The sequence below is a fragment of the Triturus cristatus genome, chromosome 1_1 (assembly GCF_964204655.1).
Source record: "Triturus cristatus chromosome 1_1, aTriCri1.1, whole genome shotgun sequence".
Lineage (NCBI taxonomy): Eukaryota > Metazoa > Chordata > Amphibia > Caudata > Salamandridae > Triturus > Triturus cristatus.
The window spans coordinates 452682409-452699863 of NC_140579.1; positions in this window are offsets into that span (position 1 = coordinate 452682409).

The window sequence follows — 17455 nt, forward strand, 5'->3', positions numbered from 1 at the left end:
GAGTGTTGAATATTGCAAGCACTCACCCCCAGTCAACTGATCTGGGTTTAATCCATCACCGTTCTTTAGCCCACTCTGCCACCCCAGTTCAGACATGGCCATATGCAAATCAGTCTGACCCTGTGCCTCATGGGAACTGTCCAGCCCGAACTGCCAAGCCATGTCTTCCCTGGACCGGAAACAAGCTTCCTAGGACCGGTTTCTGGCATTTCAGCCGTCTTCAGCCAGGCTCGCTTGAATCCAGTGGCAAAGTGAGCAAGGGACTCACGTCTGAGCATACCCTGCCAACTTATGGCGAACAAAGCAAAACCAAATGAAATGATGGACGGAGTGTTGAATATTGCAAGCACTCACCCCCAGTCAACTGATCTGGGTTTAATCCATCACCGTTCTTTAGCCCAATCTGCCACCCCAGTTCAGACATGGCCATATGCAAATCAGTCTGACCTTGTGCCTCATGGGAACAGTCCAGCCCAAACTGTCAAGCCATGTCTTCCCTGGACCGGAAACAAGCTTCCTAGGACCGGTTTCTGGCATTTCAGCCAGGCTTGCTTAAATCCAGTGGCAAAGTGAGCAAGGGACTCATGTCTGAGCATACCCTGCCAACTTATGGCGAATAAAGCAAAACTAAAGGAAATGATGGACGGAGTGTTGGATATTGCAAGCACTCACACCCAGTCAACTGATCTGGGTTTAATCCATCACCGTTCTTTAGCCCACTCTGCCACCCCAGTTCAGATGTGGCCATATGCAAATCAGTCTGACCCTGTGCCTCATGGGAACAGTCCAGCCCGGACTGCCAAGCCATGTCTTCCCTGGACCGGAAACAAGCTTCCTAGGACCGGTTTCTGGCATTTCAGCCGTCTTCAGCCAGGCTTGCTTGAATCCAGTGGCAAAGTGAGCAAGGGACTCACGTCTGAGCATACCCTGCCAACTTATGGCGAACAAAGCAAAACCAAAGGAAATGATGGACGGAGTGTTGAATATTGAAAGCACTCACCCCCAGTCAACTGATCTGGGTTTAATCCATCACCGTTCTTTAGCCCACTCTGCCACCCCAGTTCAGACATGGCCATATGCAAATCAGTCTGACCCTGTGCCTCATGGGAACAGTCCAGCCCGAACTGCCAAGCCATGTCTTCCCTGGACCGGAAACAAGCTTCCTAGGACCGGTTTCTGGCATTTCAGCCGTCTTCAGCCAGGCTTGCTTGAATCCAGTGGCAAAGTGAGCAAGGGACTCACGTCTGAGCATACCCTGCCAACTTATGGCGAACAAAGCAAATCCAAAGGAAATGATGGACGGAAATGTTGAATATTGCAAGCACTCACCCCCAGTCAAGTGATCTGGGTTTAATCCATCACCGTTCTTTAGCCCACTCTGCCACCCCAGTTCAGACATGGCCATATGCAAATCAGTCTGACCTTGTGCCTCATGGGAACAGTCCAGCCCAAACTGTCAAGCCATGTCTTCCCTGGACCGGAAACAAGCTTCCTAGGACCGGTTTCTGGCATTTCAGCCAGGCTTGCTTAAATCCAGTGGCAAAGTGAGCAAGGGACTCATGTCTGAGCATACCCTGCCAACTTATGGCGAATAAAGCAAAACCAAAGGAAATGATGGACGGAGTGTTGGATATTGCAAGCACTCACCCCCAGTCAACTGATCTGGGTTTAATCCATCACCGTTCTTTAGCCCACTCTGCCACCCCAGTTCAGACATGGCCATATGCAAATCAGTCTGACCCTGTGCCTCATGGGAACAGTCCAGCCCGAACTGCCAAGCCATGTCTTCCCTGGACCGGAAACAAGCTTCCTAGGACCGGTTTCTGGCATTTCAGCCGTCTTCAGCCAGGCTTGCTTGAATCCAGTGGCAAAGTGAGTAAGGGACTCACGTCTGAGCATACCCTGCCAACTTATGGCGAACAAAGCAAAACCAAAGGAAATGATGGACGGAGTGTTGAATATTGAAAGCACTCACCCCCAGTCAACTGATCTGGGTTTAATCCATCACCGTTCTTTAGCCCACTCTGCCACCCCAGTTCAGACATGGCCATATGCAAATCAGTCTGACCCTGTGCCTCATGGGAACAGTCCAGCCCGAACTGCCAAGCCATGTCTTCCCTGGACCGGAAACAAGCTTCCTAGGACCGGTTTCTGGCATTTCAGCCGTCTTCAGCCAGGCTTGCTTGAATCCAGTGGCAAAGTGAGCAAGGGACTCACGTCTGAGCATACCCTGCCAACTTATGGCGAACAAAGCAAAACCAAAGGAAATGATGGACGGAGTGTTGAATATTGCAAGCACTCACCCCCAGTCAACTGATCTGGGTTTAATCCATCACCGTTCTTTAGTCCACTCTGCCACCCCAGTTCAGACATGGCCATATGCAAATCAGTCTGACCCTGTGCCTCACGGGAACAGTCCAGCCCGAACTACCAAGCCATATCTTCCCTGGACCGGAAACAAGCTTCCTAGGACCGGTTTCTGGCATTTCAGCCGTCTTCAGCCAGGCTTGCTTGAATCCAGTGGCAAAGTGAGCAAGGGACTCACGTCTGAGCATACCCTGCCAACTTATGGCGAACAAAGCAAAACCAAAGGAAATGATGGACGGAGTGTTAAATATTGCAAGCACTCACCCCCAGTCAACTGATCTGGGTTTAATCCATCACCGTTCTTTAGCCCACTCTGCCACCCCAGTTCAGACATGGCCATATGCAAATCAGTCTGACCCTGTGCCTCATGGGAACAGTCCAGCCCGAACTGCCAAGCCATGTCTTCCCTGGACCGGAAACAAGCTTCCTAGGACCGGTTTCTGGCATTTCAGCCGTCTTCAGCCAGGCTTGCTTGAATCCAGTGGCAAAGTGAGCAAGGGACTCACGTCTGAGCATACCCTGCCAACTTATGGCGAACAAAGCAAAACCAAAGGAAATGATGGACGGAGTGTTGAATATTGCAAGCACTCACCCCCAGTCAACTGATCTGGGTTTAATCCATCACCGTTCTTTAGCCCACTCTGCCACCCCAGTTCAGACATGGCCATATGCAAATCAGTCTGACCCTGTGCCTCATGGGAACAGTCCAGCCTGAACTGCCAAGCCATGTCTTCCCTGGACCGGAAACAAGCTTCCTAGGACCGGTTTCTGGCATTTCAGCCGTCTTCAGCCAGGCTTGCTTGAATCCAGTGGCAAAGTGAGCAAGGGACTCACGTCTGAGCATACCCTGCCAACTTATGGCGAACAAAGCAAATCCAAAGGAAATGATGGACGGAGTGTTGAATATTGCAAGCACTCACCCCCAGTCAACTGATCTGGGTTTAATCCATCACTGTTCTTTAGCCCACTCTGCCACCCCAGTTCTAAATAGGTGACCTCACTCTTTCGTTCTAGGATAGGGTAAGGGCCACTCCATTCATCTTGGAGGGCCCTCCGTGCCACTGGCTCCAAAACCCACACCTGTTGCCCAGGTTGAAATTCAACCAGTGCAGCTTTTTGGTCATACCAGTGCTTCTGGAGCTCCTGGCTGGCCTCAAGATTCTTGGATGCTTTTTCCATGTACTCAGCCATTCTGGACCTTAGGCCAAGCACATAGTCCACTATGTCTTGTTTGGGCTCTTGAAGAGGCCTCTCCGAGCCCTCTTTTACAAGACAAAGTGGTCCCCTCACAGGATGACCAAACAGAAGTTCAAAGGGTGAGAAACCTACTCCCTTCTGTGGTACTTCCCTGTAAGCGAAAAGCAGGCATGGTAACAGGACATCCCGTCTCCTTTTGAGTTCTTCAGGGAGACCCTCAGAGCTTCTACCCTAGTTCCATTCATCCAGGGGAACTGCAAATATTTCTTTAAGTTGGGTGGCCACACAGCTACAGTGGCAAACTCCACTTCTCCCAGTGAGACTAGACGTGCTTCAGTGTGTTCCCAGATGTGCTCAGGGTAGGCTTCTGATCCCATCTGTATGCTTGCTGCCCCAGGAGTAGCTGTACTGGGTGCCTTAGGGGCTTTGCTGTGGGGGCAAGACTTATCTACAGTTAGGATTCCTGAACTCTTACAGTTATTACACCAGGCCTTTAAGGGATCAAAGTTCTTCCCCCTATAGGGTTGAGGCACATAGGGAGTAGTTTGGGTCCCACCCCCCCGAACAGGTTTTTGGGGTCCTTTGGAAGACTCAGACTTTTTATCTTGGGGATTCTCACCACCTTTCACCTGCGGAGGCTTTGTGACCACTTTCTACTGGTCACCCCCAGTGGCTGTCCTTGTCACCCTAGTCTTGACCCAGTGGTCTGCCTTCTTTCCCATTTCGTGGGGAGAAATTAGACCTAGGTCTACCAAATGCTGATGTAACTTTTCATTTGTGCAGTTACTTAATATATGTTCCTTCAGGAATAAATTGTACAATCCAGTAAAATCCTGCACACTATGACCAGCTAACCAACCCTCCAGTGTCTTTACTGAGAAGTCTACAAAATAAATCCAGGACTGGGTCTGGGTTTTGTGAGCCCCCTGAATCTAATTCTATACTCCTCAGTAGTGAATCCAAATCCCTCAATCAGAGTCTTCCTCGTGAGGTCATAGGATCCTGCTTCTGGCCCAGAGAGGGTCAGAAGCCTGTCTCTGCCGTTACCAGAGAACAGTTCCCACAGGAGTGCCCCCCAGAGAGGTTTCTTTACTCTTCTTATTTCACAAGCCCTCTCAAAGGCTGTGAACCATTTGGTGATTTCATCACCTTCCTCAAATTTAGGGACAATCCCTTTGGGGATTTTAGGATCAGAAGTTTCCTCCCTATCCTTGTTTGTATTATTGCTGCCACCATTGATGGGTGCTAAACCCATCTCTCTCCTTTCTTTTTCTAGCTCTAATCCAGATTAGACTCTAGCTCTAATCTTTTGGCCAGCCTCACAAGGCTGTCCTCTTCTCTGGTGGGTCCCCCAGTGATCTCTCTGGTACCAGTGTCACCTGTGTGATCTCTAGGTCCCCAGATGCTAATTCTTGGATGGAAGGGTATGGGGGCCCTCTCCTCCCTAGGGAATAGTGTGGGGGGTTATTATCCACCTCCTCTTCTTCCCTTTCCTCATCTGACTGGCCATCACCATGTTCAGATGGGTGGTCCTTAGCATACTCAGCCAAGAGCTCCTGGAGCCCTAGTTTGGTTGGATGCAGGCCCATTGGTATATTTTTAAGTTTGCATAGGGACCTCCATTCCTTGAAAGACAAGTGTAAGTAAGGTGTAAGGTCGAGCTCCTCCACCAGGTCCATGTTATTATTTTCACTAATAGCTGGGTTTGTTTGAGTCATTCTAACCTGACAGTTCTTATCCTCTAACCTGACTATAGTGACTTTTATTTTTCTAAAATTCTAATGGGACTTAAGCAAGGCCCTAGCAAGACTTTTACCATTTTGGAAAGACCAATCAGCATTCTAAAGGCAATTTTAAGAGTTCTGTCATGTGATCAGATGGTAACCAAGTAATGAAATGAAATGAAATGAAAAGTGAATTTATAAAGCGCGAATTTCTGCCCAGGAGCGTCCAAGCGCTAGTGTAGACTAGTGGTAACTGAGCACTGAGGGGGGATCAGCCAGAAAAATTAAAGGGGGGTAGTGAACAGGAAGGTTTTTAATTGTTTCCGGAATGACAGCAGATTGGGATTGGACCGAAGTTGAAGAGGGAGAGAGTTCCATAACTTGGCAGCATTTAGTGTGAACATCCTGCCACCAGCTCTCGCTCTTTTTACATTGGGTATTGAGGCTAGAAAGGCCTGGGTGGAGCGGAAATTTCTGGTCGGGTGGTAGTGAGCTATTAAATTGCAGCTATTTGCTGGTCCCGTCTGCCAGAAAGCCTGATGAGAGATGCACATTGCCTTGAAGGCAATTCTCTGTCGTACCGGTAGCCAATGCAGCTTGCTAAGACCGGGCTTGACTGATTGTCTGCGTGGCAGCTGCAGCAGGGTGCGGGCTGCGCAGTTCTGGACTACCCGGAGCTTTCGCAGTGTGAATTCCGGGGCACCAAGGTAGAGGACGTTACTAAAGTCCAACCGGGACTGGATCAGACCCTGAACTGCTACCTGTTTGGCCTCCATCGGTAGAAGGGGAAGAACTTTCCTCAACATTCTGAGGAGGCCAAAACAGGTCGCAGACAGTTTGGTGGCCTGGGTGTTGAAGGAAAGGGTCTTGTCAAGCCATACCCCTAAGCTCTTTATGTTGTCTTTGGGTGCTGGGGGGGTGCCCAGGCATGGGGGCCAGAGGGAATTAAATGGTACTGGAGATGTTGGTCCTAGGAGCATCAGCTCTGTTTTATCCCCATTGAGCTTTAGGGAGAACGTTGTCATCCATTCCTTGACTTCCTCCAGGCATTTCATAAGACCTGATGAAAGAGGTCTGTTGCCCTCCTGCGCCAAGGAAACCACTAGCTGAGTGTCGTCAGCATATGAAATGATCTTAATACCAAACGGCTGGACGACCTCCGCCAGTGGTTTCATATAGATGTTAAATAGCGCAGGGCTTAAGGAGGAGCCCTGCGGTACCCCACAGCTCAGTGATCTGCTGGCAGACACCGTATTACCGTCAAAAATCTGGAATGATCTATTGCTCAGAAATGATTCGAGCCATCTAAGTGCATTGCTGTTACTCCGATGTTAAATAGGCGGTTCAGCAGGGTGGCGTGACTGACCGTATCAAAGGCGGCACTTAGGTCAAGGAGGACCACTGCCACTGATCCTCCTTGATCCAGAATCCTTCGGGTTTCTTCGGTGACCGCCAGTAAGGCGGTTTTGGTTCCATGCCTGGGTCTGAAGTCTGTCTGGGTAGCATCCAGTAGCAAGTTATTCTCGAGGAACTTCATCAGATGGACATTTATGTGCTTCTCAAGAATTTTGCTAACCCAAGGGAGTAGCGAAATTGGGCGGTAGCTGCTAGGATCCTCTGGGTCGAGATTTGGCTTCTTAAGCAGGGCCCAAACCATGGCTTTCTTCCATGCAATGGGCACGGTGCAGGATGAGATGGAAGCGTTTAAAAGGTTCAGTACTACAGGCAGGGTAGCCTGGCTCGCCTGTATCATGGCCTCTGGTGGAGCTGGATCACGTGGGGATCCTGATTTTACTTGGTGGGCTAGTTGGTCAAGAGCTTCAAGATCTAGAAGGGGGAATTGATCTAGTGATACCCGATCCGGGGGGGGGGCCTGCCTCAGTGGTACCTGGTCATGTACTCTTAGATCTGTAACTGCCGTTGGAAAAGAGGAGTAGATCTGAGTGACTTTTTTATGAAAAAATTCTGCTAGATCATTACATTGGGCTCGGGTCTTAACAGGAGGTGCGGTTGAGCTAGCCACTTTGGTTAATTTTTTCACTAAGTGGAAAATTTCCTTGGGTTTAGATTTAGCTGCCATGATTTTATCGTCAAAGTGAGCTGATTGAGCGACCATTATCTCGCCTTTGTAGGCCTTGATTGCTTCTCTATATTGAGACTTTTTTTCTGGTAAATAATCCAGACGCCACGATCTCTCTAATTTCCTACAGAGACGTTTTTTGTCTCTGAGGGTGTCTGAGAACCAGGGGGCCGATTTATGTGCCCTTTTAGGTGTAATCTTGCGAAGTGGAAGGGAGGTTTCAAGAGATTTTATAATCCAGTCTTCGTATTCCTGGTGTGCTGCGCTAGGGTCTGCGTTGTGAGACGGACAGGTGGATTCTAAATTGTGAATCCAGGACTTGATGGGTAATCTGGCCCAATTCCTCGTGTTCTTAACTAGAGGTATAGGAGATGTAGATTTGCAGGTGGACCAGGTAAAAGGGATAAGAGAATGGTCGGTCCAGGGAAGGCCGATCGGTTGGCCGACTACTAACTCTGTGCAATTGCTAAAAACTGGGTCCAGTAGGTGACCTTTTGAGTGTGTGGGGGCTGTGACCCGCTGATCTAACTGTAATGCCGCTAGGTCATCCACCAGTTCCATAGCAATATGATCTAGGGTGGTGTCAAAATGTAGGTTAAGGTCGCCTAATAGTGTAAAATTAGAAGTGGCTATAATTTGTTCGGCTAAAATGGTGGGGAGTGATCTGTGAAATAGTTTGGGTGGGCCTGGGGGGCGATAGACCAGAGTGCCAGAAAAGGAGCTGTTAGGAGAGAAGTCTATACTGAATGCTAGACTCTCGCACTCCGGGATTGATTCGGGAGTGGTGCGGCAGCGATACTGATCTTTGAGTATGATTGCCAGACCTCCCCCTCTCCCCTCCATCCGGTCTAATCTGTTAATTTGAAAACCGGGGGGCAGGGCTGTGACTATGTGTGGCTCAGAGTAGGGTGTAAGCCAGGTTTCCGTCAGGAAGACTGCATCGGGCTTGCGTTCTTCTAACAGGAGGGCGATTTCTGTCCTGTGTTTTGGTAAATACCTACAGTTTAGGAGGAACATACTATATTCCTGTCTGGTATCTGATAACTTGTTGGTTCTGAATGTATGTCCGCAACCGAAGCAGTATGGAGGAAGTTCAGTGGGCGTGTAAGTGTGCATACAACATACCGGACCTATTGTCCTCGCGTTATAGATGGTCTCTGGGCTGTAGGTCCTGGTGTGTGGGGAGCGGGATATAGGGGGTATGGCCCCTGGTCCCGTCCGGTGGCGGACGGGCGCAGATGGGCTTGCCTTTGGCGCGCCTTCGGCGCACCGATGGCGCGCCCGCTGCGCCCGCCCGCTGCGCGTCCGGGGGAGGCACATTGTAATATAGGCCAGGGGAAGGGGCGTGGCCTAGGTCGGTGGGCGTGGCCTGTGCTCCGGGGTGACGGGGATCCTCCTGTGACCCGCTGCAGCGCCTTGCTCGGCTGCACGGGGAGGAAGGATCAGAGAAGTGCTTCAGGTGAGGTTAAAACACACAGAGTATTTCACACACACAAGTAATTAAAAAAGATTCGTACCTCCCGGCTTAAACGCCTCAGGAGATGGTTACCGTAGCCTACAGCGCGCTGCCTGTGAATGCGTGGCTTATGTAGAGGAGGGGGCGTGGCCTAGGTCGGTGGGCGTGGCCTGTGCTCCGGGGATGACGGGGATCCTCCTGCGACCCGCTGCAGCGCCTTGCTCGGCTGCGCGGGGAGGAAGGATCAGGGAAGTGCTTCAGGTGAGGTGAAAACACACAGAGTATTTCACACACACAAGTAATTAAAAAAGATTCGTAGCTCCCAGCTTAAACGCCTCAGGAGATGGTTACCGTAGCCTACAGCGCGCTGCCTGTGAATTCGCGGCTTATGTAGAGGAGGGGGCGTGGCCTAGGTCGGTGGGCGTGGCCTGTGCTCCGGGGGTGACGGGGATCCTCCTGCGACCCGCTGCAGCGCCTTGCTCGGCTGCGCGGGGAGGAAGGATCAGGGAAGTGCTTCAGGTGAGGTTAAAACACACAGAGTATTTCACACACACAAGTAATTAAAAAAGATTCATAGCTCCCGGCTTAAACGCCTCAGGAGATGGTTACCGTAGCCTACAGCGCGCTGCCTGTGAATGCGCGGCTTATGTAGAGGAGGGGGCATGGCCTAGGTCGGTGGGCGTGGCCTGTGCTCCGGGGGTGACGGGGATCCTCCTGCGACCCGCTGCAGCGCCTTGCTCGGCTGCGCGGGGAGGAAGGATCAGGGAAGTGCTTCAGGTGAGGTTAAAACACACAGAGTATTTCACACACACAAGTAATTAAAAAAGATTCGTAGCTCCCGGCTTAAACGCCTCAGGAGATGGTTACCGTAGCCTACAGCGTGCTGCCTGTGAATGCGCGGCTTATGTAGAGGAGGGGGCGAGGCCTAGGTCGGTGGGCATGGCCTGTGCTCCGGGGGTGACGGGGATCCTCCTGCGACCCGCTGCAGCGCCTTGGTCGGCTGCGCGGGGAGGAAGGATCAGGGAAGTGCTTCAGGTGAGGTTAAAACACACAGAGTATTTCACACACACAAGTAATTAAAACTGATTCGAAGCTCCCGGCTTAAACGCCTCAGGAGATGGTTACCGCAGTCCAACAAATGCAAGTTTGTATCCCACTGCTGATCCACCAATGTGAGAAAGTGGCTCTGTATATACTGTTCCCAAATAGGTACAGGGTGTACAGAGTCCACAGTCTCCAGAGGTTTGGCAGAGGCTAAAGTTAGATATAAACCTACTCTGTAAAGTGGTAGCTTGGTCGAGCAGTAAGGCAGTATCAGAGGACAGTGTAAAGCATTTGTTGCACACACTCAGTCAGCAAATGGTCTCACACACTCAATAACTGAACTCTAGGCCAATGGTTTATATATAAAAAAATATATGCTTGATTTATTTTAGAACCAACAATAGGTATTAAAATATACTTTCTCAGAATGAGATGCTTTATATAAAGACTTTTGCAATATGCAATTGACTTTTGTAGAAAATGACAAGTGGTTGCAATAGGCAACACAATTTTAAACACAATCATGAATTGAGTTAAAATGGAAGTTTCAAGTTATTTGCAACAGATTACTTTTAGGATTACTTTTGGAATTCCAGGACTGGATCCTAGATTCAGTCCTGGGTGAGGACTTGGAATCAAGTGATAAAAGTCGACTTAGTTACTGTTATGATTTTTAGACAATATTTTGCTATTTTAAAAGTTGACACAGAGAAAATATTTCATAGAAAACAGTCAATGATTCCCTATGGAAGAAAATTCAAGTTGCAGGTATAGTATGTTCTCGTTACTTTTGTAATCCAGTACTGAATGACTAGACTCAGTACTGGGACCTTTATCCAAAACAGGTAAGTAATTACGTTTTCACAATTTATACGATTTTTAAAGAATATTTAAAGTTTGCAGAAATCGACACAGAAGAAATTTCACAGAAAAACAGTCAATGGTTTCCTATGGAAGAAAATTGGGTTTCTGGTAAGTACGGTTGTGAATGTTTTTCAGAGTCAGTGCTGGGCACCAAGATCCAGCACTGAGAGCTCACCTAATAGCAGGTGTGTATTTTTGTCTTCGTTACTCGACTGATTTTTGGTGAATATTTTAGGTTTTGAAAAGTCCACACAGAAGAAATTTCAGGAAAAAACAGTCAATGTTACCCTATGGAGGAAGTTGAGTTATCGGCTTTAAGGTAAGTACTCGACTGGCAGAGTTAAGGTTCTGGGCATAGACTCAGGGGTCTCCCAGGGTCAGGTAGGTTCAGTTGTTACACCCTCAGCTGCACAGGGGCAGCCGGGTGCAGAGAGAGTTAGGCCCCGTGTTATCCTATGGGAGGCGGGGGGCCTTGGTTGGTTGCTGCTGATTAGCAGGCCACGCGGCTGTGGGAGCTGGGCTCCTTGTCACTTGCTCAGGGCAAATGGAAAAGTAGATAGGTGTAGAGGATACACTGCCACTCGGGCGGCTGCGTGCAGGGTGCTTTTGAGCCTTCAGGCGCTCAATTGATTTCAATGGAAAAGCTCCGGTTTAGAAAAAGACTGCAAGCTCGGGGACGAAGATGCTTCAGGTGCCACCACCACTTCGAGAGGTAAGTTGGGTAGTTGGAGGATAGGTAGGTTCCCCGGAGTTGGGCACAGGGGGCCGCGGGGCGCCGGGTGCAGGGATGCCTTTTGGTGTCGGGAAATCTTACCCTCTGTTGATCGCGGTTGGGGGGGCACCTGGTTCTGAGGCTGCAGGCGTTTTCAGGAGCGTCAAGGGAAGTCCTTGGGTGCCGGACTCAGGGTCACAGTCGCCGTGGGGTCGTCCTTGTGGTCTTTGTTCACTCTGGCACAGGCCAGGCTTGCCGGGTGCAGAGTGTGAAGGGTTTGCGGTTCCAGGCTGATGCCAGGGGTTAGAAGTAGATTGTGAGTAGAGCCTCTACTCATGGGAGTCCCAGGGGCTTAGAGCCAAAAGGTAGCCAGGTCCTCTGGGGTTTGTGAGGTTGCTGGCCACAAGAGATGCCAGGTTGTAGCAGGAGCAGGTTCAAGGGTCGACAGGACGGTAGGGCTGGGGCAAAAGCAGTTGGTGTCTTCCTCTTCTTAGCAGCTGCAGGACAGGTCTTCTTTCTTCTTGCTCTTCTCTGTATTTCGGAATCTGGAATCTGGGGAAGGAAGGTTCAGGGTGCCCCTTAATACTAGATTTAGGGGCGTTACATGTAGGTGAAGGGCAGGGACCAATGGGTCCCTGTCCTGGGGTGGGTACACCACCTACTCTGCCTCTCTCCTGTGGGAGGGGGGCAGTAGCCTAGTCCTGATTGGGCAGGGCTTCCCATCTTCAAGATGGTGAGAGCCCGGAGATGTGCTTCACCTCACCTCCCCCACCTGAGGGGTGGGGTTGGCAGGCTGGCACATCCCCTGTCCTTATTTGGGGTTTCTGGCCAAGCTTCCCGCCAGAGTGGGGGGTTGCAGTGGCCTGGGGAAGCTCGCAGAGGCAGCATGCCTTTGAAGCTTCCCCCTGCCCATCCTGGGGAAGGAGATCTAGCACCTAGCTCAGGATGTGCATTGTTGCAGGCCCAGGAGAGCAGGGGCTCTCCTACCCAGGGGTCCAGCAACATGTCTGCTGTGTGGCAGCCTAGGCTGTATTATCATAATCATCATTTCATCTTTATTTCGGTCACTAGGACCATAAAAGAGTGCAACAAGTATACAATTGAAAATTAGACTATGTAAAAAAATAACACACATGATTAAATTAATATCAATCATAAAACAAATGAGCTAGAATCATCAAGAATATTCATTCAACTGTGTTAGCTTAATAGATCGGTTACTGCTGATCCACATTGTTGTTAAAAATTTTGCGACAGCAAATACAATTGGGGCGGATAAATCTGTTTTTAGGATTCTGAATGCTGGAAAATGCTGCCTAAAGCCGAGATTTTTGAGAAGTGGGACAAGCCAATAATTCCTTGGTCTTTGATAAGCTGGACAAAAGAATATAATATGCAAATCAGTCTCTCGCGGATACGCGCAAGCTGGACATTGCACTGTGGGCTGGGGATATGTCCAGCGGTCTGTATGCGCCCTGAGGGGAAGAGTACTATATCGCCATTGCATGTATAGCTTCCTTGTTAACGAAGGGCCTATATCATCGAATGCGAGCTCTAGTTGATATGAGTCTTTAAACCCCAGGAAGTGTGCGGATAGGGACCCCTCCCGTGCGCTCTTGATTAAAACGCGTAAGTTATGCTCATAGTAAGCCTTGGAGATGGATTTGCGTGAGATCCTGCAGCATGCATTTCCTGGATCAGACCACAAATCCGACCTTCCTAGTGACTCACATGTTTGCTTGATATGTCTTATCCATGGGATTTGTACACCTTTAGCAAGACGCAAAATCTCTCGGAGCTCGGCTCTGTAATTAGATAGTTCCGGCGTGCTCCATATTTTGCACCAAAAAGTTATGGGTTTGAGTCCCAACTCCTCTGTAATAGGTCTTAGGCCCAGGTCTAATCTCAGTGGGAGGAGAGGGGTACTAGACGGTAAAGCTGCCAATTGCCTTACAAAGTTGTTCTCCGTTACCTGCAACTTCTGGACGGCAGTATGCCCCCATATTTCACCTCCATAAGTCACTGCCCCTCTTGCCTGGATTTTATAAATTTGGAGGCGGGGACCAAATGGCTTATATGTCAGTCCTCTTGTCATCCTAGCTATGCCACCCGTCAACTGAATCAGTTTCAGGTTTGCCTTGGTTCGGTGTGAATCCAACGTCATGGACTGGTTGATTGTTACCCCCAGATATTCGAACGTGTAAACCCTCTCTAATCTGGAGGACCCTATAGCGGGATTCGCACGTGTTGAGGAGGGCGGGTTGAAGATCATGTACTTGGTTTTAGAAGCATTAATCTCCAATCCACGTCTCGCACAAAAATTCGCAAATCCGTCCAACACCCGTTGTATGCCCATAGGGGATTTGGAAAGCAGCAGGGTATCATCTGCGAACATGATAGCAGGAACCCTGCTGCCATCCAACCTAGGGGCATCGATGTTGCTCAGCTCATTGAGATGGTTAATGACCCCGTTGACAAAGAGGCAGAAAAGGGTCAGTGCGAGCACACAACCCTGCCTAACCCCCCTGTCAACGGGGAAGCCATCCGAAAGAGTGCCTCCTCTTCCACACCTAACCCTGGCAAAATTTCCCTGGTGTAGTCTTTTCATAATTAGTAAGATGTCAGCGGGAACCTCAAGGTCCATTAAGACAGCCCATAGTTTATCCCTGGGCACTAAATCGAAGGCGGCTCACAAGTCCACGAACACCGTGTATAGGCTGCCGTCCTCGATTAACAAAGTCTTCCAATATAGAAGATTCAGACGGAAGATTTGGTCAATAGTGGAAATACCTCTTCTGAACCCTGCTTGATATGGACTCATAATCTCGCGTTCTTTAATCCAATCTTGAAGGCGATTAAGCATGAGTCTACCAAAGATCTTTTGGGGCACATCGATGACACTGATGGGTCTGTAGTTGGCTGGGAGCAGAGGCGAGCCCTTTTTGAATATTGGGACAATCTCTGCGCCCAGCCAAGTATCAGGCAGCTCCATGCCCCCCAGGATAGAATTAAATAGAATCATAAGATAAAGTGCCCAGACATCCGGTTCTTGTTTAAATAAGTCACCGGGCAAGCCATCCAAGCCTGGTGCCTTGCCTGATGTCAACCCGGTAATAGCCGCTCGGACCTCCTTTAATGTGAACGGCACCCCTTTCGAAGTGGTACTAACCATCTGGGTGGAGTTTGTCCTATCCCCCTCAGGTAACTTATAAAGGGACTGAAAATGATCTTGCCATGCCTTAGCTGAGATGTTGGGCTCTATGGCAGGGGCCAACTCATCAGAACCTGTATTCACGCAACGCCAGAATTTGCGCGAATCCCCGCATGCCAGGGAGGTGGTAAGTTTTTCCCATCTTTGGTACTCCCATTCGCTTTTAGCATTGATAGTCAGGATCTTATAGGCCGTTCTCCTGGCCCTAATTTCCACACTTCCCTTCCCCGCCTTAATCGAGGTCAGGAGATCAGTTTTTGCCTTGCGGCATGCACTGTTATACCAGGGGGGGCTGGCAGCGCATCCATTAACCCTTTTTGGTATGATGGTAAGGATTTCAGACACCGATTTAATAAGGTCTTCGTGTAACTGCCCCAGTTGTTTGTATGCACCCTGGGTAATGCCTTGCACCTTTAGTGCCTGGACCTTTTCGAGTGTAGGAATTACCCGAGCGTACAGCTTGGATATCTTCCCTGAATTGGAAGCTATTTTCTCCCACTTCACTCTATGTCTATTGTTCGCAAGGACTAACCCCACCTCAGATGCCTCCCTCTGCTTCCCCCTGACCTCAAGACCAGGGTGGTCATATTCCAGTTCTAAAGCGTTGTGGTCGCTATCTTCCCTGGGCCTTCCATTGCAGGCCCGGAGACCATATTTCAAGGTTAGAGATGTGATTTGTAGAGCCAAAGGGGTCCATGCTCTCGGGGCGGTGCCTGCGAAGGAGGTATAGACCACGCCAGGTCCTCCTCCTGAGCCAAACCATCCAGTGTGCCTGAAAGGGGCTCAAAATGGTAATTCAGGTCACCGCCTATTAAAAAAGGGATGCCCTCCAGAATTTCGTATAGGGCGAGCGCAAGCTCCTCAATGGTGCGCGACTCCTGTGTAATATTGACTGGCCTGGAGTAAACATTTATCAGCAGGAGGCTGTGTGAGTTTGGCCATTCCAGCAATACAACTAAAATGTCCTCCATGTTCAATGGGAGGACAGCGGCCCTACATCCCAGGTCGCTAGCCACCCAGATTGCGAGACCTCCCGAAGGACGCCCTCTACCCCCCCATGCTGCATGTGTGGAAAATACAGCGAAGCCCGTGCGGGTGACGTCTTCCCTCGCCCAGGTCTCTTGGAACAGGCATATATTTTTATCCTCGATAAAGGAACTCCAGGCCGGGCAGTTCAGGAGGGGTTAATTCTCTCTGTTTGTGAATTAGGAGGCGCAGCCATACCAAAGTGTATCCCCAGTGAAGGGTTAAAGTCAGAGCTACCAGCTTGAGCAGCCATCACCTCGGATGTATTGTGTGGAGGGCTGGGGGTCCCTGCACGTCCCTCTCCATTTATTTGGATATGCTCAGAGTAATCCTTCTCCGTGGGGATTGCTAGTCGTAGGCTATCAGGATCCTATTTTGGCCCAGGTCCTCTCCATCCCCCGTCTTACTCGGTCAATCCACCATATCTAGGTTACTAAACCTGTTATAGGTGGAAAAATGATCATATCGCGGAAACCTGGGAATAGGGTGATCCCTTCTTTCACTTGGTCCCCATCTACCTCCTCTCTTGCATACTAGTTCCCACAACTAGGTCCAGCAACATGTCTGCTGTGTGGCAGCCTAGGCAGCCTCTCAGACCAGACGTGGATTGTAGGTTAGGTTTCAGGGGGCATCTCTAAGATGACCTCTGGGGTGCTTGGTAAATTAAATCCCACACTGGCATCAGTGTGGGTTTAATGTGCTGAGAAGTTTGATACCAAACTTCTCAGTCTTCAGTGTTGCCATTATGGTGCTGTGGAAATCGTGTTTGATGAGCTCTCAGCACCATGTACTCTTAAATGGCAGTACTGCACTTACAGTGCCCAGGAATGAACCTGGGTACTGTAGGGGCACAGAGCTCCTGCTCCTGTGCCCACACCACTGGCATAGGGCACCCAGCTAGAGGGGTGGCTGATGTATGCCAGGGCAGTGTAGGTGGTGGGCAAGGCACACATGGATGTGTGCCATGTCGACTCTTTGTTTTGTCTTGTACCCAGACACTCAGCCTGCACGGGCAGTGTGTGTGTGTTAGGGTACAGGGCCTCTAAGGGTGGCACAATGAGTGCTGCAGCCCTTAGAGGCCTTCCCTGGTCACAAGGCCCTGTGTACCTAGGGTACCATTTACCAGGGGCTGACATGTGGTCAGGGTTTGACAATTTGGGTTTTAGGTTTTTAGGGAAGGAACATAGGCCCTGGGCCCTGATTGGCAGGAGTCCAGGGCACACTCAGTCAAAGTACATTCAGTAATTCAGCAAAAAGTGGGGACATACCATGCAAGAAAGATGGCACTTTCTCACACAAACACCCCCTCACTAAAGGAAAGGTGATGAAACTAACCTTGCCCTATGGAGTCTTCATTGTCTAAGTGGAAGAACCTGGAAAGTCCATCTGCATTGGCATGGGCAGTCCCTGGTCTGTGTTCCACTTCAAAGTCCATTCCCTGTAGGGAGATGGACCACCTTAGTAGTTTTGGATTTTCCCCTTTCATCTGCATTAGCCATCTGAGAGGTCTGTGGTCAGTTTGAACCAGGAAGTGAGTACCAAACAAGTATGGCCTCAACTTCTTCAGGGACCAAACCACAGCAAAGGCCTCCCTCTCAATGGCACTCCAACGCTGCTCTCTGGGAAGTAGCCTCCTGCTTATAAAAGCAACAGGTTGGTCTTCGCCTTCATCAGTCGTCTGGGATAGGACCGCTCCTATCCCTAGCTCAGAGGCATCAGTCTGCACAATGAACTGCTTAGCATAATCTGGAGCTTTTAGAATTGGTGCTGAGCA